Source organism: Macaca mulatta, chromosome 20, assembly GCF_049350105.2.
Source record: "Macaca mulatta isolate MMU2019108-1 chromosome 20, T2T-MMU8v2.0, whole genome shotgun sequence".
Classification (NCBI taxonomy): Eukaryota; Metazoa; Chordata; class Mammalia; order Primates; family Cercopithecidae; genus Macaca; species Macaca mulatta.
In genome coordinates, this window is record NC_133425.1 from 25,520,858 (window position 1) to 25,543,674 (window position 22,817).

General features: G+C 41.4%; 1 protein-coding gene and 1 long non-coding RNA gene across 4 annotated transcripts in view; one reads left to right on the plus strand and one right to left on the minus strand.

The window, feature by feature from the left end:
- Positions 1–22,817, plus strand: part of HS3ST4 (heparan sulfate-glucosamine 3-sulfotransferase 4) — a 441,443-nt gene that overhangs the window by 285,365 nt on the left and 133,261 nt on the right. The window lies entirely within an intron of this gene.
- LOC114674443 (uncharacterized) overlaps positions 1–22,817 on the minus strand; it is a 103,588-nt gene that overhangs the window by 24,587 nt on the left and 56,184 nt on the right. For all 3 annotated transcript variants that reach the window (XR_013411733.1, XR_013411735.1, XR_013411734.1), the window contains 2 exons: positions 20,917–21,042; positions 18,558–18,752 (listed from right to left, as the gene is read on the minus strand). This is a non-coding gene — a long non-coding RNA (uncharacterized LOC114674443). The remainder of the gene's footprint in view (positions 1–18,557; positions 18,753–20,916; positions 21,043–22,817) is intronic.

Sequence of the window (22,817 nt, forward strand, 5' to 3'; positions counted from 1 at the left end):
CTCCCAATGTCTTGCTTGGGATGAAATGAGAAGATATTTGTAAGTAAGTTGACTGTTACATGGCACAGACTAAGTGCTTATCATGTGTCATTATTGTTCTTATCATGTTATTATAATTTTTAAATATATTACCAGAGTTGTCATTTTTAAAATGAGGACTAATTCTCACTTTGCATGCTCGCTGGAGTATGACTTGAATGATGTAATTTGTGTGGACATCCTCGGTCCATCATAGGCATTTAATGCTTTTGTTTCCCTTGCCTTGTGTAAATGGGGGTAACAGGCCTCGTACCTCATTCTTCCCAACTTCATTCGGTGCTCCAATTGCACTGAAACCCTTTTAGTTCTCTGAGCACACCATGCCCTCTTTCCCCTTTAAATTCTCATCATACCTACATCTTAATTCTTTAAACATGTCCTGATCTGTTTCCTCTCAATACTGAAACAATGAATAATACAGACCCCTAGGACCTCAAAGGTCTTTACACATCTATCCTTGTAATATCCAATTCGAAGTTTCTTTTTAAATGGTTTCCCCCATAGAATCACATCCACGTTTTCTGAACTTGCCCTTGAATGATTTTGAAAACCCCATTCCCAAACATAACACTATTAACACCACAGCAAGTTGGTGGTTTCTTTGGAATTCAAATCCCCAGTCCCAAGATACTTGGCCTATAAAAGGAAAGTAGAAGGACATTGTTTATTCTTTAATTAAAGCCGTAGCAACAACAGCTGTTGACAGTCTGATGTAAGCTCCTCTGTGGGGACGAAGTGGAACACCAAGCATTTCTCAGTGGGTGCCCTGCTGTGTCCAGTACTGCCAGGCACAGATTGCCACCCCCTGCCTGGAGCCCTCAGCTGGAGATCTTTCTTGGAGATGGGCAAGTTATAATGGAAAAAAAAATCAAGGCTTTTGGAGAGAGGCTGACCCAGGTGTGCAATCGGCCCTAACCTCAAGCAAGTACAGTCACATTTTTGAATCTCTGTTTCTTCATCTGCAAAATGGAGATAAAAAATGTCTGCCATGCAAGATTGTGGTAGAGGAAAACAATGTTACCTTCAACGTTTCTGACACAAAATAGGTACTGAGCCTGGTAGCCACTAACTGTACTGTTTCAGCCAGAGCTGGCTTTGCTTTAAGGATGGGGGCGTGGGTTGCCATATAATATGCAGTGACCTGGGACAGTGACACGTGGTTCTCCCAGTCTCAGAAATCCCAACTATTAGAAGAAAGGATGGTGTTATTTTCTAGAGCAAGGGCGAGCAAACTTACTTTCTGTAAAGGACCCAAGAGTAAACATTTTAGTATTGGTAGACGCTACAGTCTCTGTTGTAACTACTCAGCTCTATCCTTGAAGTGGAAAATAGCCATAGACAATACCAAATGTGCATGTCTGTGTTACAATAAAACTGTATGACAAAGACAGATGGTGACTGGATTTGGTCAGGGGCCGTAGCTCACCAGCCTCTGATCTAGACCATGTGGCATGTGGAATAGTAACCAAAGTCCAGAACCCAGTGTGAACAGAACAGTGTCTATATCTCCTGTGCTTTGTTGGTCAAGTGGGTGATCTGGAGCAAGTCAAACCTCAATTTTCTCATCTGAAAATGAGCATAAGTTACTGTCTTCTTTATGAACAGTGAGCCAAAATTCAGATTGATGCAGCCACCAAGTCACAACATTCTTTTTATGGCTTGCATGGCTGACTTCCTAACGATCAGAAACAGAAAATACAGAGAAAGGCAGAAAAACCATAGCAAGCCTCAGGCAAGGCGAGGAGGAAGCCCTGAATGAGAGAAGCTGTGACCTGAAGACATAACTAGCCACGGGACAGTGATGATGTGGGAGCTACAACTCGACCAAATGCCATCTTTGACTTATTTTTTTTCTCTTTTTTTTTTTTTTTTTTTTGAGATGGAGTTTTGCTCTGCAACCTCCGCCTCCCGGGTTCAAGCGATTCTCCTGCCTCAGCTTCCCGAGTAGCTGGGATTACAGGCATGCACCACCATGCCCAGCTAATTTTGCATTTTCAGTAGAGATGGGGTTTCTCCATGTTGGCCAGGCTGGTCTTGAACTCCCGACCTCAGGCGATCCACCTGCCTCAGCCTCCCAAGTGCTGTGATTACAGACATGAGCCACCGCATCTGGCCGAGTTGTTCTCTCTCTTAAGCTTTTGATCTTGCTTCCAGCTTTGCACTGGATGTCTCTTCTTGGATATTTTATAACAGGGGTCTCCAACCCTCAGGCCATGGACCCAACCCAGTACCTTTCCATGGCCTATTAGGAGCCTGGCCACACCACAGGAGGTGAGTGGCTGGTGAGTGAGCGATGCTTCATTTGTATTTACAGCCTCTCCCTATTGTTCACATTACCACCTGAGCTTTGCCTCCTGTCAGATCAGTGGAGACATTAGATTCTCATAGGAACGTGAACACTATTGTGAATTTTGCATGCATGGGATCTAGGTTACAGGCTCCTTATGAGACTCAAATGCCCCATGATCTGTCACTGTCTCCCATCATCCCCAGATGGGACCACCCAGCTGCAGGAAAACAAGCTCAGGGCTCCCACTGATTCTATATTACAGTGAGTTGTATAATTATTTCATTATATATTACAATGTAATGCCAATAGAAATAAAGTGCACAATCAGTGTAATGCACTTGAATCATCCCAAAACCATTCCTCAACATGAAAAGATTGTCTTCTACAAAACAAGTCTCTGGTGCCAAAAAGTTGGGAACTGCTGTCCTGTTAGACTCTTAAACTGACCTGGGCACTTCTCCTCCCCTTACCTAGAAGTGGCTGCTTCTCTTCTTCAGTGAATGGTAACGCCACCTACCCTGCTATGCAAATCGTAAACCTAATGTCACCCTTGACCCCTCACCCTTTGTCCATGCCTCTCTCTCAACTCTGCTACCTCCATTCCATTTTCATTGCAACCACTTCGGATCCTATCACCTCTCCCTTGGATCATCTCACTACCTCCGTCCTGGTCTTCCTGCCTCTGGTCATGTCCTCCCCCAATCTGTTCTTCACACGGCAAATGTGGCCATGTTTCTAAAACAAAATTGTGACCTGGAGCTCCTAGCTTAAGACTGTTCAATGGCTCGAGGTTGTCTCTAGGATGAAGTCTGAACCTCCTAGGAGTGACCTTCCAGGCCCTGTGTCCAGCTTCATCTGGGTCATTCCTAACATGTACTGTGAATAGTAGTTTCCTAATCACAACATGCTGTCAGCCCTCATCCTGGGACATAACTATTCCCTATCTTTCCCTGCTTCTCCTGGATAATGTCTCCTTATCCTTCAGAACTCACTGTGGATGTCGTTTCAGCTGGGAAACTTTCTCTCCTACTCTTTTTTCCTCTAAGCCTGGATCAAGTTTTCCTCTTTTTGATCTCTTGACACCCTGTACTCCCTGACCACAGCATTTATTACCATGTATTATCCAGCGAGTTCCACAAAACCAGCTACTGCTGTATTCTCCATATGCTTGGCATGGTGACTATCTCCTATGGTTCCTGGAAACTGAAATTTACTAGATTGAGCAGAACCAGCCAGGAAGATTCAGGCAAAGTCTTCTTGTTGTCCGCCATCCCATGGTATCTCTCCACTTTCGCACTTGCCCATGTAGCAAAACTCCTGCTGCCTTAAAATGCACCCAGATTTGTTTTAATCAGGTATGATAAAACACAGACAAGGAAATGACTGTCATGAAGGCAGATGCTTACACTCACAGATCCCTAGACACAGGAAGCACACCACGCCACTCAGGGCCATATGGGGAAGCACCAGGGTCAGGCAGGAGGTGGACAGAGCAAGAGGAAAACATGGGTGAGTGCTTTTATTGTGGTTTTCATGGGAAGGAATGGGTGAGGCAGGGCAGGCAGCTCAGCAAGTTTAGGATTGGCTAATTTGAATACTTTCAGCAGGCTCTGGGCCATAAGGGTTATTGTCTGGTATCTGGCTGTAGGATGATTAGGGTAGAGGAATAGTGTCTTGGCATGTGAGGGTTCCATAAAGAAGGTAGTTTAGAGGCCCGGTGCGGTGCCTCAGGCCTGTAATTCTAGCACTTTGACGGATCACTTGAGTTCAGGAGTTTGAGAACAGCCTGGCTAACATGGTGAAACCCCATCTCTACAAAATACAAAATCACAAAAATACAAAAATTCACCAGGCATGGTGGCGCTTGCCTGTAATCTCACAGGAAATTGCTTGAACCCAGGAGGCGGAGGTTGCAGTGAGCTGAGATTGCGCCATTACACTCCAGCCTGGAGGACAAGAGCAAAACTCCAACTCAAAAAAAAAAAAAAAAAAAAAGAAGGTAGGTAGTTCAGGGATTTGGGATTGGGATTGGTTAGTTTCCATATGAAAATTGCAAGTTATTTGCTATCTTTAGGAATTAGCTTACTTTTGGAGAGGCAAGGCCCCAAGATAAAGCATCAAAATAGAAAGACACACTTAATACACCTGCCCTCATTTCACACCTGAGCTCAGAGCTCTTCCTCGGGCTACCTTATTAATCACACCTGGAACACTACACCTTTTCATCATACTGCTGATGTAATGGTGGAGTTCTTATAATAAACCTTTGTGTCCCACAAACCTTTGGACTAGATAAGCCTAAGTGGACAGAGACATGAGTATTTCTCTTCATTGTATTTCCAGCCTAGGACATGAGAGACACTCAATATAAGACCTGTTAAATGAACTGCTTGATCTGGGAGACTCAATCTCTTATCAGGAGAATAGGGGTAACAAGAATACCTACATTTCACATCACAAATGGAACACACTCTGCATGGCTGTAACATGAATTTGGTGCTCAACAAATGGCCCCTGGCCTCATGAAACCTCCTTAACAGCTGCAGTCACTTTCCATGGGGAATTTAGGAGATTGTGTATGCGTGTGCAGCAGCACGTGTGTGTGTGTTCACATACTGACACACACACACACACATATGCACAGGGTTTCTGTCCACGTGCCCAGTGGCCCTCATTTGCACCAACAGGTTCCACCTTTGGGAAAGCTTCTCCAGGAGAATAGAGAGCATCCAGCTTGGCCTGGGATGCATCCCCGGCTGCTGGAGGATGGAGAGAGAGATGAATTGCTGGTCCCATCTTCATTGTGTTCTCTGCCCTTCACTCACCCATCTGGGTTTTGAATTCTTTGACGTTCTAATCGTTCCCTTTGACAAATAGTCATCCCCGTGCCTTCCAAAAGCCCCAGGAAGAAAGTTGGACCATGTTTCTCAAAACGCCTTGAGTCAGAGCACCATCTGGCAACCTGTGTAGGATCATCCCGACTATTTTGCCTCAATCTCTCTTCCTTTGTCACAAGCAGGTGTCTGGATTTACTTTCTGGGGCCAAATGCTTCCCCAGCCACAGCTCTCTTAATAAAATAGAACAGAGCATGGTGTTTCCCGGTTTAAAAGCTTCAATGTTGTCAGGCACAGTGGCTCAGGCTGTAATGCCAACACTTTGGAAGGTCGAGACAAGGGGATCCAGACAAGGCCTGGAGTTTGAGACCAGCCTCGTCAACATAGTGAGACCACATCTCTACAAAATTTTTTTTTTTAAACCAGTAGGGTATGGTGGTATATGCCCATAGTCCTAGCTACTTGGGAAGCTGAGGCAGGAGGATCACTTGAGGCCAGGATTTCAAGGCTGCAGTGAACCAAGATCACACCACTGCACTCCAGCCAGGGCCACAGAGCAAGATCCTGTTTCAAACAACAAGAAGAAAAAAGTCTCTACAATTCTTTAAAAACTTGTGTCTCCAGGCTAAAGTCCTAGTCCACAGTCTGAAACAACCTCTTACTTAACAAATATTTATTGAACACTAGTTGGGTGACAGGCACTGTTCTGGGCGCTGAGGGTATAATAGTGAAGGAAACAGGTAGCATCCCTACCCTCATGGAGCCTACATTCTCGTGGAAGGAGGTAAGTGATGTCCAATAAGTAAGTAAATCTTTACTGTGTGTATGGTGGTAAGTGCTAGGAGGAGAGTGAGTGCAATGAAGGGAGAGTGATGGGGTGGGGAATGAGGTGAGGTTGCTTTCAGATCCCTCCACTATGGAAGCCCAGCCTTCTTCTTCAGGCTCACTGTCCATCCCAACCTGCTTCTACTCTAGCCCTAGCATCTTTTTTGCTCTTCCCTAAGCGTGTCCAGGTCCCAGATTGAGGTGGAACAGACCCCTTGCTAAATATGACCTTAGGCTTAATCTCAGCTATAAAATGAAGATAATAACACCTACATCTCAGGATTTTTGTGTGGACATCAAATGGGATGACATGCATACGAGCCTTAGGGCAAGACTTGCCCTGTGGTTTGCACACAGTATTCATGTTCCCTGTGCCTGGGATCCTCTTCTCCCCTGTTCTGCTTCCTTTTGCAGCAACCCCATCTCCCTTGGGTAATCATTCTCTCCTGTGAAGCTTCGTTTTTTGTTTTTTTTTTTTTTTGAGATGGAGTCTCACTCTGTCACCCAGGCTGGAGTGCAGTGGCCGGATCTCGGCTCACTGCAAGCTCCGCCTCCCGGGTTCACGCCATTCTCCTGCCTCAGCCTCCCGAGTAGCTGGGACTACAGGCACCCGCCACTTCGCCCGGCTAGTTTTTTGTTTTTGTTTTTAGTAGAGACGGGGTTTCACCGTGTTAGCCAGGATGGTCTCGATCTCCTGACCTCATGATCCGCCCGTCTCGGCCTCCCAAAGTGCTGGGATTACAGGCTTGAGCCACCGTGTCCTGTGAAGCTTCTAAGCATCCTTTTACTATTTTTCTGGTCACACTTATCTCTGTGTGTCATCGTTCATGGTGGATGCCTGAGTCCCTGGAGGCCAGATTCAACTCTGTCTTACTCAGCTGTGATTCTCCAGCCCATGGCAGATTCTAGTCTACACATAGCTTGGTTCTATCTAAGTGAGTTGAATGAATGCATGAAAGTGTGAAGTGCGGGTTGTGTAAGGTACATCATTCACCAGCCTGTGAGTCAGGTTTCTGAAAACCCAGAAGCATGGACTCACACAGATAGTAATTTTGGGGTTGGTGGTTTATTGAAGGACAGCATGGGGCTGTGGGGGTTGCACAGCAGCTTCTTTTACCATTTCTTGTGTGTGTTTAGATCTATTTCCGTTTATTTTTTATTTATTTTTATTTCTTTAAATTGACTAATGATAATTGTATATATTCATGAGGCAGTGATGTTTTGATACATACAATGTACTGGATCAGGGTAGTCTGCATATCCATCATCTCCAACATGTGTCATTTCTTCCTGTTGGGAATGTTCAGGGTCCTCCTTGTAGCTATTTGAAATGAGGTAATTACTATTGTAAATATAGTCATCCTGCAGTGCTATAGAACACTAGAACTTATTCCTCCTATCTCACTATAATTTTGTATGTTTTAAGACAGTGGTCCGCAACCTTTTTGGAACCTGGGACTGGTGGAAACTGTTCCACCTCAGATCATCAGGCATTAGATTCTCATAAGGAGCAGGCAACCTAGATCCCTCTCATGCGCAGTTCACAGCAGGGTCCATGCTCCTAATGCCACTGCTGATCTAACAGGAGGCAGAGCTCAGGGGGTAATGCCCACTCGTCTGCGGTTCACCTGCTGTGTGGCCAAGTTTCTAACAGGCCACTGGCTGATACCAGCCTATGGCCTGCTTTAACACATCTCTCCCTAACTCTCCTTCCTCCTTGCCCTTCCATCCTCTAATATCCTCTGTCCTACTTTTTACTTCTAGGAGATCACCTATTTTTAGCTTTCTTGTATAAGTGAAAACATGCAGGAACTTTCTGTTCCTGGTTTATTTCACTAAATATAACGCCTTCCAGTTCCATCCACATTACCATGAATGACAGGACTTCATACTTTTTTATGGCTGCATAGTATTCCATTGTGCATATACACTTAACCCATTTTCTTAACCCATTCATCTATTCTGTTAATCCATTCATCTATCCTCTTATCTTTAGCCCTGCAGTGATTCTTGATCCAAGGGAGACACGCAATGTTTCACAGAGAACTGCAGCAGCAGCTCAGATCCTTCCAAGATGGCAAGGTGTGGCAGGTGAACTCCTCTAATCTCTCAGCCTGGTCGCTGGAGAGAGAAACTCTGAGCCTCAGGCTTGGTGGTCTTAGCACCATGTAGGCCATCTTATGGTAGAAGTAGAATGTAGTTATGAAGAGTGCTGACTCTGAAATTAGCCTACGGAGTTGACATTTCCAGTTCACCAATTACTAATTTTACAACATTGGACAAGTTACTTGAATGTTCTCTGCATCTGTTTCCTTGTTTAAGTAGGATGGTATCTCTGGCTTACCTCACAGGGTTGCATTGGGAAGTGTACGAGACCTGACACATGAAAATACCCAGTTGAGTGCCTGGCATTGGAGAGTTGTTCAATGCAGGTGAATTGAGACAATGTGAAGGATGAGTTTCAGAGAAGCTAGGAGAATGGGAGATGATTTGGGCATTAGGAGATTGCTTGCAGTTCTATAGAGTGAGTCCACTGAAGTGGTAGGGTACGACAAATATCCCAGAGATGCAAAGCAGCTGGCTTGAGATCACAAACTTGGTAATGGTGGAAGATGGAGCTTGGATGGAAAGAGCGTTCTCTTATGTTAAGTTCATTTTCACCATTAAGTTTCCATAATACAGTGCAGCTCTTGACTGTTTCCCTTCCTACTCTCTGGCTATTCTTTGTGTCCGCTTATTTCTCCTCCCCTCCTTTAAAAAATGTATTACTTATTACTTATTTTTTATTTTTATCATTATTTTTCAAATCTTATTTGTTTATTTATTTATTTTTAGAGACAGGGTCTTGCTCTGTTGCCCAAGGTGGAGTGCAGTGGCATGATAATGGTTCACTACAGCCTCAACCACTGGGCTCAAGTGATCCTCCCACCTCTGCCTCTCAATTACCTGGGACTACAGGTGCACGTCAGCATGCCAGGACATTTCTTAAAATTTTGTAGAAATGGGGTCTCACTATGTAGCCCAGGCTGGTCTCAAACTCCTGTCTCCTCATGGGATCTTCCTGCCTTTGCCTCCCAAAGTTCTGGGATTACAGGCATGGCTCACCATACCTGGCCCTTCCTTTCCCCTTAAAGCCTACATTAATTAAGGCCCAGTTATTGGTTTTCATTCTCTTCCTTCTTTTTCATAAATTCTACTCATCCTCTTGGCTTTAGTCTCAGCTCTGACCATACTATTTAAAATTGCCAGCAACCTCTATCACCCAATCTCCTTCTAATTTATTTTTCTCAAAAATTATCTCTACCTAACAAAATGTACAGCATACTTATTCATTCTCTACCTTCTCGTACTAGAAATGTGAGTTCCAGGAGAGCAGGTGGCTTCTGTTTTTATTACTGCTGTATCCCCAGAACCAAGCATGGAAACTAGCCTTATGGATGGATGAATCAATGAGCTTAATATTTGCAACACTTCTATTAGGTTGGGTTTATTGTCACCCCCACTTTATAGGTGATAAGACTGAGAATCAGGCGAGTGTTTTATTTTCATTAGTTTTTAGTTAATTTGCCCTCAATATCACAGAACCGGGAAGGCCTGAAGTGTGACCTAAGCCCAAACTCTCTTGGGTCCAGTCCTCTGCTATCTAAGCAGCTACATCCAGGGGAAACAAGTCAATTCAGTGGCAACCCTGGTTGACTTCGCACTGCTGCTTATGCTCGCAGTGTCCATAAAAATGTTATTTTAGTCCTGACACTGATGCTTATGAAGAAAATTTAGTCCTCATTCAAAAGCACATTAACTGAGGCAATTTGGCGTTCTGTTACAGCGTTAATTTTTATGGAGAAGAATTCACTGGCAAGGAGCTCCTTCTCTGCCTTCAAACAGACCAAGATTCTCAAAGGGAGGCCTGGTGGTGCTTGACTCTGCTCATAAGATGTTCCAGCGTGTGGCTGTAGCTTTTCTTATGGGACCTGGGATGTAATTTTCAGATGGCAGTTTGTTTTGTCACTACGCTACATCTCAGGCTTGGCAATTACATTTCATTAACAGGGAAACATAAGCCATAAATCATTGATCAGAAACAGGTTGTTAATTGGTCTGGTTAAAGCGTCTGCCGGCTGGCAGGGCAGGGACTTCACACTGATGGATGCCTGGACCCACAACTTGCCCAGGTAGCCCATTAAAGTAACACTGCTGGCCAGGCACGGTGGCTCACGCCTGTCATCCCAGCACTTTGGGAGGCCGAGGAAGGTGGATCACCTGAGGTCAGGAGTTCAAGACCAGCCTGACCAACATGGAGAAACCCTGTCTCTACTAAAAATACAAAATTAGCCAGGCGTGGTGGCGCATGCCTGTAATCCCAGCTACTTGGGAGGCTGAGGCAGGAGAATCACTTGAACCAGGAGGCAGAGGTTGCAGTGAGCCGAGATCATGCCATTGCACTCCAGCCTGGGTAAAAGAGCAAAACTCCAACTCAAAAAAAACAACAAAAAAGCAATCCTTCTAATAATTTTTATTATTTATGGAGTTAGATTTTTTTTGTGCCTGTAAATACTTTATCCTTACAGCAACCCTAAAAGGGACTGTTCCCTTATTACAGATGAGAAAATTGAATTCTGAAATGGATAAATGGCTGGCTGAAGTTTGCATAATTTGAATGTGGCAGAGATGGGATCCAAACTCAAGGATTTGGACTCTGAAGCTGGCACTCTTTGCTGGCTACATGCATTTCTCTTTTCAACTTCACCCTTGGGAGTCAAAGGGGACAGTGATCAGAACCAGTGGCCAAGTGTCTGATGTGGCCGCCAGTGTTCCCATAGTAGTGTCATTCTGTGGAGTCCTACCTGGACCTTCAGGAGGTTTTGGGAGAAACTTGGAATCTGCAAAATTGATTGATCGAATGATTTTTTTTTTGAGGCAGAGTCTCACTCTGCCCCATGGGCTGGAGTGCAGTGGCAGGATCCCGGCTCACGGCAACTTCCGCTTCCTGGGTTCAAGATTCTTCTGCCTCAGGCTCCTGAGTAGCTGGGACTACAGGCATGCCCCACCATGCCTGGCTAATTTTTGTATTTTTAGTACAGAGAGGGTTTCACAATATTGGCCAGGCTGGTCTCAAACTCCTGACCTCGTGATCCGCCTGCCTCAGCTTCCCAAAGTGCTGGGATTACAGGCGTGAGCCACGGTGCCTGACCAAGATTGAATTTTAACCTATGTCTCCAGACATCTGAAGTTGACCAGCGTGGCCAGGCTGCTGGCTAATTCATCTGACTTCGTCTGCACGCCTGTCTTCCATGAGCAGAGAGGTGGCAGCTGGGCCCACTCACATCTTATTAACCTTGTCTGTTGGAATGACACCTGGCTGTGCTGAAGCCTTGCTTCCTGTAATTAGGAATGTAAACATCTCCGGCTTCCTCCCTTCGGTGCTGGCTCAGTGCCTGCCTCCAAATCCCACCTCCTCCTAGGCTGTACCTCCTGAAACAGATGCCCTCCCTCAAGCTGAAGCCAGGTGGGACTGTGGATGCTTTTTGGTCCTGGGTGGATCCCTTATTCTGAGCCAAAAGCTTTCTACTGCATAGCCTCATTTAAATTCACGGTGACCTCACCTGGGCTGTGTATTTCTATCTTCTGGGCGAAAACACAGGCCTTTGGAGAGATTGAACACATGATCTGAGGTGACACAGCTAAGTTATCTCTAGGACAGCTTTTTATTTTGTTTTTGTTGTTAAAAGTAGGAACAGAACACTAAAGCACATGTTCTCACTTATGAGTGGGAGCTACATGATGAGAACACATGGACACAGAGGGGAACAACACACACTGGGGTCCATCAGAGAGTGGAGGGTAGAGGGTGGAGGGAGGGAGAGAATCAGGAAAAATAACAAATGGGTAGTAGGATTAATACCTGAGTGATGAAATAATCTGTACATCAAACCCTCATGACACAAATTTACCTATGTAACAAACCTGCACATGTACCCCTGAACTTAATAAAAGTAAAAAAAAAAAAACAAAAAAATTTAAAAATTAAATTTTTAAAAAAGCGTTAAAAGAAAAACCTTAGAGTTAAATTTCACAGAATTTAATTGAGCAAAGAACAGTTTGCAAATCAGGCAGCTCCCAGAATGAAAGCTCCACTGCTATGGTGTGGTTGAAGATTTCTGGACAGAGAAAGGAAAGTCGCAGACAGAAAACGGAAGCAACGGACAGAAACAGCCGGAATGGTTACAGTTTAGCGTTTGGCTTATTTGAACCTGGCTTGAACAGTGGGCCACCTCTGATTTGCCAAAACTCTGTGATTGGCGTAAGAGTAGGTTACAGTCTGTTTACACCTCCAGTTAAGTTGCAGTTCACTGTGTATGGAGAAACCTTTACAATACATAAAGAGGCAGCTTTAGGCTAAACTTAATGTAACAAAAGTAAACTGAGGCACAATACAAGGTTAAGGAGTTTCTTTGAGCAAAGAGCGATTTATGAGGTGAATCTATTAATAGGAGTGATTTGGGGATGCCACTGGGGGGACATACGTGGGAAGACCTTTATGGGCAAACACAGAGTAAAGCAAAGGAAAGGTCTGATGGATTTCTGGTTGCCTCGTTTGGTCCATCCTGCTGGAAAGTCCTTGGCTATATAAATTAGTTGGTGGCTTCTGATTAGTTAGCCTTACATTTTATTTTTCTTTAACATAGACATTTACAAACAATAGCTCAACATAAGTTTCATATGTTTGCAAATCAAGCAAAGTTAAGGTCCCGTATGAGGCCTAACTGACTTTGTCTGCTCAGGGGTTCTTCGGGTCTAGTCTCCATTTTAATTTACTTCTGTTTGTTTGTTTTCATACCCAAAGTCCATATATTAATAGATGCTCAATTAGAAAACAAAACCAAACTGTTCTGCCTCAGGCACGTAAGAGAGCAGTTTGCATTCAATTCAGCAAAGACACCCATTGTGATACCAGGGTCGCTGTAAAGTAGTCAGTTTGTTACAACCCAAAGTCCATAGTTTAGCTTAGGGTTAATTCTTGGTGTTTGTACATGCTATGGGTTTTGACAAATATATAATGCTATATACCTACCATTGTGGCAGAATGCCCTAAAATCCTCCTGTTCCACTTATTCAACCCTCCCTATCCCCAACCCCTGACAACCACTGATTTTTTTTTTCTGTTTCCATGGTTTTACCTTTTACAGAATGACATAGTTGGAATCATAGAGTATATAGCACTTTCAGATTGGCATCTTTTACTTAGTTATATACATTTAAGGCTTCTCCACATCTTCTTATGGCTTGATAGCTCATTTCTTTTTAGTGCTGAATAATAGTCCATCTCCTGAATGTATTACATTCACCTACTGAAGGACATCCTGGTTGCTTCCAAATTTTGGCAATGAATGCTTTAGCTGCTATGAACATCTGTTTGCAGGTTTTTTGTGTGGACATATGTTTTCATCTCCTTTGGGTATATATCAAGCAGTGTGATTGCTGGGTTATATGGTAAGAGAATGATGAGCTTTGTGAGAAACTGCCAAACTGTCTTCCAAAGTGACTGCACCATTTTGCATTCCCACCAGCAACGAATGAGAGTGGTTGTTGCTCCACATCCTTGCCAACTTTTAGTGTTGTCAGTGTTTTGGATTTTGACCATTTTAAATAGCTTTAGAACCCAGATGTTTCAGCTCAGGGAGCCTTCTAGTAGGATAATAATGCACGTCCAAAGAGACGAGTGTGAAGATTAAATGACATCATGCACATATTCCAATAGTGATAATACCTAACTTGGCATGTGCCAGGTACTGTGCTAAGTGACTTGGGAGGAATTAACCTTCACAGTAACCCATGATTCAGGGGCTATTTTTATCCCTATTTTGCAGATAAAGAAATAGCAGATCAGAGTGAATAAGAGCTATGTCCAAGGATATGCAGGGTGTGTCAGAATTCAATTCAAACCCAAACCTGCCTGACTCTTGAGGCCGATGACCTTAACACTGTGCTACGTACTGTCTCATGTATAATCAACGGTCGATTTTAAAAAATGTTCTTCTGCCCTAGACACACAAGAGGGCAGTTTCCATTCATTTCAGCAAAGGCATTTATTATGATGACAGCGTCTTTATCAAGTAGTGTGACTTTTTGTCTGTCACCACAAGGCTTGTTATCTTCCTTCTTATAGCTTTTGCTATAAAACCTGCAGTCAGCTCACCCCCAGTCCTCAACAGAGCCCTGATTCGATGGTTGTTGGAGAATACATAAACCCAGAGCATCACCCGCTTCACCAGGACCTCAGAATGCTCTCCAAGTCCTCTTATCATCAATAACATTGATACCAACTAATTTAAACCCACTGAACCAGGGAACTAGGGCAGCAGATGTGTTTATGAGCAGGATACTAAGTAGATATTTTAACTAAGTGGAACATTTCTTGCTTCAATTAATGCAAAAAGTAGCAACTCAAAGGAAATATTAGGAGCATTAAGTTTTATATTGGTGCCATTTATTATATATGATATTTAACACGTTTAATCACTTTATTTCTGTGTTGACACCTACTGAGAGAAAAAAAAAAGAGCTCCTCTTAGTGACTGTGAGCCAAATATTTCTGTCAAACTGAGACAGATTACCATTAACCCCTGAGTTGCCATGGTCTCTTGAGGAAATAGTGAGGATTTTATTAGCTTTATTAATGGTAATCAGGGAGATTAAGTTAGTGATTAGCAAAGAATATACTTCAAATTTCTTGGAAAAGGTGAATTAAGTAGAAGGGAATTAATATTTATAGAGCACCCAGTGGGTACTAGGAATGTTCTTGGGCTATCTACAGAATTAAATCTCCAGGCAATCTCATGAGACTGGCTAAAATTATGTCCATTATGCAGATTAGAAAATGGCAAGGTTTGTAAAGTATCTACCAGGTGCATGGTGCTAAATCCTAGGGCTTTGATGATGAATACTCTGACACATTCCCTGCCCTCATGGAGTTCGTATTCTGGTGAACAAACAAGATATTTATGACTAACCTTTGATTATGATTCGTATGATTATAATAGTGAGATCGATGTTAGGACAAGGGAAGAATGGAAGTTATTTGGAAACTTGGAAAAGATGAAACTGATTTAGACCTTAGGGTGAGAAAGAGGACTTCCTGGATAAATTGATGTTCTAAGCTGAGACCTGGATGATGTCCAGCAATTAGCCAGGTAAATGGGGGAGATGGAAGAGTATTCCAGGTAGAGCTAAGAGTATATATCACGGCACAGAGGTAGAAGAAAGCCACTAACTTCCCAAGGATGGTGTGTCTAAGATATGACAAAGCTAATATTTGAATCCAGGCTTATCTGACTCTTTGTACTGAAACCAGCACAGAAGGGTATCTTTGGTCTTCTTCTGCACATATTCAAAATATACAATCTTCAAAGGAAGCGCCCACATGTTTTGTCCAGGTCTTCTGACAGTGCCACCTGTGTGTGCCATGTTGAAGACAAAGCTCCTTGGCGAAACTTTGAGGCTAGGGGTGAAAAGCATTGTTGGCTTTCTCTAGGGCTCACTCGAATAGGGATATAAGGCTTCAAGTCTGTGTCTCAGTTTGTACATTTGAGGCTGTGAGGAAAAGAAAACCCAAGCCACACTTGCTCCAGCACTTTTATGGTGCAGGGAGTAATTTTGCTGCAGCTTTGGCTTGGTTGAGGGTGGAGGGGTGCCACCGGGACGTGGTTGTTCTCTCCTCTGTGCACAGCTCTGCCTTGCTTGCATTATGGCGCCCATTCTTAGGCAGGGTCTCTGCTTCGTAGTGGACTGCCACCATTGTGGAACTGCCTCCTTTCACTTTGGGTCCAGCTGGATGGATGTGGGATGGAGAGGGATGGGGGTGAGAATCTAATTGTCTGTGAGTTCAGACCAAAGGCCCGCAATCTAGAATTGCTGACTTTGATTGGCAGGCTTGGCTCACCTGCTCACCCAGGATTCCATCACAATCGTTGTTGTCATGGAATGCCATAAGCTGATGGGTTGAGTCTGGGTTCTGTGCTCCACCCCAGAGCTGGGGATGAGGTGTTATTCAGGGTTTCTGTCCTGAGAATATAGTAGGGGTTGATTTCCAAGGAGAAATGGGGCTATTACTGAAATAATATGGAGTGGACCCTGTGCTCCATCTAGCCTTTACTTCACACCCAAAGATATCCATCCTGTCTTGAAATTCCAATGACCCTCAGAGAAAGCACTGGACTTTGGAGGTGTGGGAGTGTGGCAGCTGTGGGGCATCCCTAGTTTCTTTTAGAGGAAGTGTAGGGGAAAGCAGGTAAGCTTTGGGAACCAAAAGAGTGGAATTCCTATCTAAGTCCCACTTTTACTTACTGTGAGACCTGGGACTCATCATTTAACCACTCTGGGACTCAGCGTCCTTCCTTAAAAATGGGGATGTTAATACCAAACTCATACTGTGATTATTAGGATCCAATGAGATACTAGATATAAAACACCTGGCACGTGGCACATACTATGCACTTGATAAATGTCAGATTGGGTTGCTGACTGACAACCTGGAATCTCTCTTGTCTTAGTCAGCTCAGGCTGCTATAACCAAATACTGCAAACTGAGTGGCTTAAATAGGAGCCGTTTATTTCTCACAGTTGTAGAGGCTGGGAAGTCCAAGATCAGGGTGCTGGCAAATTCAATTCTTGGTGAGGGTGCATCTTTCTGGTTTGCAGATTGCTTCCATCTCGCCTGTGCTCACATAACCTTGTGTGTGTGTGTGTGTGTGTGCATGTGTGTGCATGTGTGTGTGTGGAGAGAGAGAGACACACAGAGAGAGAGAATCTGTCTTCCTCTTCTTAGAAGAACACTCATGCCATCATGGGTAACCATCCCTCATGACCTCATCTAAATCTAATTACATCCCAAAGGCTCCATCTCCAAATACCATCACATTTGGGGGTTAAGGCTTCAAATTTGAATCATGGGGAGACACAAATATTCAGTCCATAACACCCCCATTCCTCTTAGTGCCTTATTTTATTTAACTCTCTCAGCTTTATAACACTTTTTTCTTTTCATTGTTATTTGCTTCTCACACTTTTATTTTTATTTTGTTCTGTAGAGTCTTGTTTGGTATTTTTAATCCTTTAGATGTATCTTTTCTATCTGATTATAACTTATTTATTCTCTTTATTTTCTCATTTCATCTTTATATTAGCTACATTCCCTACCATTTCATACAGTACTATAAAGAGCACATAATATATACTGTTTATTTATGAGTCACCGTTTTTGGCTTTCCAATACTGCCTTTTGGCTAATTTCTGATATTGGTAAATGCAATTAACTTGATCCCACTTATTTATTTTTAAGCAGTATTTATGTCTTTAAGTATGTTATTTGTTTTTAATGCTGAGTCTAAAGACTCACCTTTTATATGTTGTTGTTAAAGGCACAGAAAATCTAAACTGTACCCAAATACCTCGGCAACATTTAATGATACTATATTATGCCCTTTGCAACTAAAACAAATGTAAGTACTTTAGCAGCCACAATCTCATTTGTATCTCACGAAAGCTCTTCTATCTCTCAAGAGTAAGAGAAAGAAGGCTCAGAGAATTATGCTCTCTCGCCTGAAAACATACAGCTGAATGGTGGAACCAGAACTGTCTTTCTGCTCTTTTAACTCAGATGGATTTTTCTTTTCACTTCAATATGTCCATTTCCCTGAATACCATGTACCTACTGAATAAAGCCAAATCCCTGGGAACTGGATTTCATTTTTTTTTCCCAATACAATTTAAAACTCATTTCCATCAATGTCCCCAGCATGTTCTTCCCTAATCCCATGCATGAAAGACATAAAGTTCGTAGCAGGCTGAGGATGTGTCAGGAATCACAGCAGGTTCTTTTGTGAATTGTACTATTCCTCTGGCTGATAAATGGTCCTTTTCCAGAAAGCATGGCCTTCATCTTGGCCTTATCGCTTCTTATCTCTGTGAAACATTAATCAAGATGTTTCCTGTGCAGAGGATAGCAGCCCAACATGAATTGATTTAAGTAAATAAGAGAATGTATTGGTCCGTATATCTGCAAATTCCAAGTGTAGCATTCGCTGCTGGTATGGCTGTATCCAGGGACTCAATCTATGCAGTTAAGATTCTGTCTCTTGTCCCAGCTCTTGGTTATGCTTTTTATCTATCCTGCATAATTCTCAGGTTGGCTCTGTGCACAAGATGGCCTCTGGCAGCCCTATGCTTCCAGGTTAGCTAACAAGAGGAAAAAATTTGGTTTCCCAACAAATCCACTGAAAACTTAAAAAGGACTGTACTAGGAGCAACCAGGGTTTCATGCCTATCCCTGAACCAACCAGGAGATGAAACAGAGTGATTGGCTGTGCCTCAACCATGTGCCCATCCTGAATGCACAAGAACTGTGAATGGGGGTGGAGTGGTTTCCCAAGATGAAATCTGAGTGTGGAAGGGAAAGAACAGGCAGGAAAACCCATCAGGATACCTACTACAGTGATCTTGAGCAAGTTATTTAGACTTGCTGAACCTTAGTCTCCTCATTTGTAAGGGAGAAATAAAAACACATACTTACTCTGGTTGTCTTTTAGTTGAGATGTTGAAAGTACTTTGCACATAGTAGGTAAACAATAAACGTGAGTTGTTATCCCTGTCTTTCTCTGATGCTTTCACTTCCATTTTCTCCAAACTCACCAGGCTGTGTATTGGAACAGCGACTGTGTGTCACCTTGCTAAGAAGTTATTCACTTCAGTTGTTTTGTTTTTCCTCCTTGCAAAAAAAAAAAAAAAAAAAAAAAAAAAAAAAAGTAGCATTTGTAGATAAGATGGACCAGGAGATAATCAGTACAAATAATAATACAGGAAATTCTTTCCTTGGCTGAAAACTAGCAAATGCGATGAGAAACCAGATAAGATTTGGGACCAAAGCACCTTCTAATTGTTGATTGTAGCAATTCTCTGCAGGCATTGGTGGTGACAGCCCTATACCTGATATCTTCTTAGACTCAGGATCCTCCATTTGTTAAATGTGATTTCTGTGTACCCTTCTTCCTCCACCAGAGGGCCAGGGTAAGACTGAGGACAAGTTAGATTGCTAGGAGAAAATGTTATAGCTTTTGGGTATTTTGCATGCTTTACATATCTAGACAAATGCATATAATTTTAAATTATAACCTAGGATTTTAACTGTCTCATTTTTCCTTTACATTTAGATTTTAATCTAGCTGAAATTTAATATATAGTATAAGTTAATGGACTCCATTTTATTATTATTTTTTTTAACCAAATGATAGGCCATTGTGCCAGCATGATTTATTAAATAAAACTATGCTTTAGTTACTGTCATTTTATTATATACACAATTGTCTTATATTATGCAACTTATCTCAAGGTTAATTTTCCCTTGATCTATTTATCCACATGTCATCCATGTCTACTGTTTTATGGTAATTTCATAGTATGTTTTAATATCTGCCAAGCCAAGTCATTTTTCACTATTATTCTCTATTTGGCTATTTGGGGAACTTATTCTTTTACATTAAAATTAGCATTATTTTATAAAATTAACAAAAATGTGGGATCCTATTTAAAATTACATTGCATTAATATGATAATTTTGATGTAATTGATATTTTAAGTCATTAAATTATCCCATACATAGACATAATAGATCTTCCCATTTATTGATATCTTGATTGGTACTCTTAACACAATTTTATAGGTTTCTTTACATAAGTCCCATGTCTCTGAGGTTTAATGCATTTTAAGTATGTTTAGCTTTTATCATGTTTATGAATAAAATATTTCTTTTCTTTTTCTAGCTAGTGAGTGCTTGATTTTAAAAATGTATTGATTTTTGTATATTTATCTCACATCCAGACACTTTGTCAAAATAAAATGGGTTTTAACTGGAGCCTCTTGTAAGTTCTAGACTTACAATAATATCAACAAAGAGAAAAAAAAGTTTTCTCCTTTTGTTGTCTTATTGTATTTTATAAAACTTCCAGAAAATTGCAAAATAATACCATTGATGCAGGTCATCCTTTGCTTTGTTTCTGATTTCAGTGAAGTAATGTTTAAGAGTTTAAAGAGAGCTGTCAGGATCTCCATGTGTCATTTTAATTTCAAAATCAACAGTTATTTTATTCGTTTTTCATACAGCATGTTTTTGATGCTGAATTAGCTAGAAATCTTTTGGTGGGCAAATGGCAGAAACTGAACTCAAATGAGTTAAAGAGCATTTGTAGATTCACGTAACTGAAAAGTTCAGACTACTTCAGGAAAGACTGAACCAAGGTTCTCATTCAATGGCATCAACAACCTATATCTTTTCATCTCTTATTTGTGATAATTTTTCACTGGCTTCATGGTCATGATGTCCCTATTAACCCTGGATTTACCACCTGTCAACTCAGCAACCTCAGCGGAAAGTGTTTTATGTTTCCAGTAGTTCCAACTGAAGTCCTAACTTGATTTGGTTATCATGAACCTAAAATCAAATTAGTCACTTTTTCCAGAAGGATTAACGACTGTGATTGGACCTTCCTGGATCAAGTGCCCCACGCTCTGGCTGAATTTGAGACCTAAGATGGGCTTAGAATGGGGAGTAAATGCTTCCTTAAGGAGAAATAAATTATTCCCCAAAGAATAGGGATAGGCAAAACAGGAGAATCCACCAAGTGGCTCCTCATTATCCTTGTCTTCCTCCAGATATCTTTTCTGTCTTTTTAAATAATGAATATTCAGCCAAGCGTGATGGTTCATGCCAGTAATCCCAGCATGTTGTGATGCCGATGAGGGTGGATCAGTTGAGACCAGGAGCTCGAGACCAGCCTGGGCAACATAGTGAAACCACATTTCTACAAAAAGCAAAACAAACAAACAAACAAACAAAAACCTTAAAACATTAGCCAGGTATGGTAGCGTGCACCTACTGTAGTCCCTGTAGTCCTAGTTACTCAGGAGGCTGAAGTGAGAGGATCACTGGAGCCTGGGAAGTGAAGGATGCAGTGAGCTGAGATTGCGCCACTGTACTCCAGCCTGGGCACCAAAGCAAGACCCTGTCTCAAAAAAAGAGAGAATATTCTTATAAAACTGAGCACTGTATCAAAGTACATTTGGATACAGTAGTATAGAGAGAGATTATCATCTTCATTCTAGGTAGTATACTTCTGTTACTAAGGATTGCTTCACATTTTTGCTAACCACATCACATTTTGGAGTCATATTGAGTTAGTCAATGAATAGCTGTTATCACAGGTGTGACTACTTTCCTGGCCTTAACTATGAAACTTTAGTTCCATATTTTGGTATTTTTAGAATTAGCTCCATCATTCCAGATCATCAGAGTATTTTCCATTATTGATCTTATCATTTATTTATTTTTTCACTTTTCCCAGGCTTATGCCATTTGATGAATAGTTTATCTATGTATTCATACTTCTAAGACTTGCTAAAAAATTCTCACTTCCTGGGATGAATTTTCCTCTCTTCTGCATTTGATGAATTCATAGTCAAAATTTGAGAACTAGCAAAATGTCCCTGCTAAACTGTCCATATAAATTTTCAATATTTCTCTTTGAGCAGTTATTATGCTGTGCTTTGGAAGAATGCCATATAACAGGTTAAATGACATAAGCATTTTCTGTTTCTTAAAGGTTTGATGGAATTCACTTCTGAAGCTTTCTGGGAATGTATTTTTTTAAGTTTTAAAATTATTTTTAATTTTTTATAATAAATAATGTGTTTAGACTTTAAAATATCTCTTCTGGCAGTTCTGATTATTTATATTTTTCCTAGCTAATCCATTTCATCTTGAGTTTCTATTAATTTATATAAAATTGAGCAGTATTCTTAGAACCTATGCAAAAGGCGTAGGTTCCCCTTAGGCAGGTGAGGTAGGTTGTCCACTATTTAATTCTAACGGACACCATTTATTTTTGTAGTGATTTTGTATATTGTAGTACTAATTTCATCATTGTATTTTTTTAGCATTTGGCAGTAAAATGACTTGAGAATGGGGTGTGTTTTTCTTCACTGCACATTGGTGCTGCTAGGATTAGCTGTGGGATTGCTTCTGTATCTCAGATTATTTCTCCATTTTCATTTCAATGTTACACATTTGAATTTTGTTCTTATTTTCTTGATTATGAGCAGATGTTTTTTCAGAAAATATAATCATTTATGTTTGGGGTTGTACTGATCATTTCAACTACTTTTTTTTCTATTCTGTAATCTAGTAATTTTTGCTTTTATGTTTGTAAATTGCCATATATCTTGTTAGTTTTTGTAGGTCCTCACGTTAAACATAATTGATTTATTTTCATTTATGTAATTTAAAATCCATAACATTTAGAACTATGAATTTTCCTCTGAGGACTACTTTAGACACATACTATGGGTTCTCAAAAATTCACATTGTACTTTCTATTTAAAGTACAATTTTAAATAATTGTATATATGTATTGTATATATATAAGAATGGTTATATATATATGTCTGTTTTCCTGTTAGACCACTCATGAGCAAGGTTTAACAGTCTGTACAGCAATGTATGAGTTTAGAATCCAACAAATGTTTTTCTGTTCTGTAGATAAATGTGTACATGTTGAAAGTAATTATCTGTATTTTTGCCCAATCTGTTATCATGCTGAGGCTTCAGCAACACAGATCAGATAAAAGAGATGAAAATTAAGCCCTTGCTATTTGTAAGACATAGACACTCCATTTTAGCTTAAGTAACAGAAGAATTTACCAGCTTATGCAACTAAGAAGTCATGAACAATGAAGGCTTCAGGCATAACTGGAATCAGGTGCTTAAATGACATCATCAGCT